This window comes from Sceloporus undulatus, unplaced genomic scaffold, assembly GCF_019175285.1.
Source record: "Sceloporus undulatus isolate JIND9_A2432 ecotype Alabama unplaced genomic scaffold, SceUnd_v1.1 scaffold_33514, whole genome shotgun sequence".
Classification (NCBI taxonomy): Eukaryota; Metazoa; Chordata; class Lepidosauria; order Squamata; family Phrynosomatidae; genus Sceloporus; species Sceloporus undulatus.
In genome coordinates this window covers 1-980 of record NW_024836426.1, presented here as the reverse complement: position 1 = coordinate 980, position 980 = coordinate 1, and the positions used below count along the sequence as shown (strand labels likewise).

Sequence of the window (980 nt, the reverse complement as noted above, 5' to 3'; positions counted from 1 at the left end):
GTGTGTGTGTAAAACAGCATTTATGCTCAGAAAACAGCATTTCTTCACTGAAAATTGTGCAGAAAATGCTGCAGTTGATGGCTTACTCTGTGAAATTGGCACATATTTGTTTTGTACAGGAAACAGAATTTTCTGTGCCAGCAGTATATTTCTGTACAAAAATATATTTTATGTAAAATAAATGCCATGTGTGAATTTTGAACAAAATAAGTCACAAATTGCAAATAGTCTTCAAAAACTGCAGTTTTTATAGCTTTCAGGATGTACATACCCTTGATCGCCTGGGCAGTGTCAGGTGTATTCTTTAAGTGGACATGAAGGTTGGAACCCCTTGATTTCCATGACTTTGTGGGATTCTCTGGATCAAGCGAGTAGCGGACAATTTTCAATGCTTACCTCAGGAAGAGCTACTACCGCCAAGAAAAAGCCAAATACCAAATACTTGAAGGATGTGACTCTGAAGAAGCAGTGTGTTCCCTTCTGTTGTTACAATGGTGGGGTTGACAGGTGCGCCCAGTGGGGGTGGACACAGGGGCGCTAGTCAAAAAAGAGTGCAGAGTTCGTCCTGCACATGCTCAAAAATGCTGAGAGCAATGCTGAGCTCAAGGGTCTGGATGTAGATTCTCTGCTAATTTAACACATTCAGGTCAACAAAGCCCCCAAAATGCTCAGGCGAACATACAGGGCTCATGGCCGCATCAATCCCTATATGAGTTCTCCCTGCCACATTGAGATGATTCTGACAGAAAAGGAGCAGATTGTCCCTAAGCCAGAAGAGGAAATTGCTCAGAAGAAGAAGATATCACAAAAGAAACTGAAGAAGCAGAAACTGAATAAATATTCAGTTAAAAAATAAAAATAAATTATTATTATTATTATTATTATTATTATTATTATTATTTATTTATTTATTTCTAAAGCGCTGTAATTATACACAGCACTGTACAAAGTCAGTAAAATTAAGGAATATATAAAAGCCT

At 38.0% G+C, this 980-nt stretch overlaps 1 pseudogene; it reads left to right on the top strand.

Annotated features, from left to right (window-relative positions):
• Positions 1-340: 340 nt before the first annotated feature.
• Positions 341-829, top strand: LOC121918771 (annotated as a pseudogene).
• Positions 830-980: the final 151 nt, after the last annotated feature.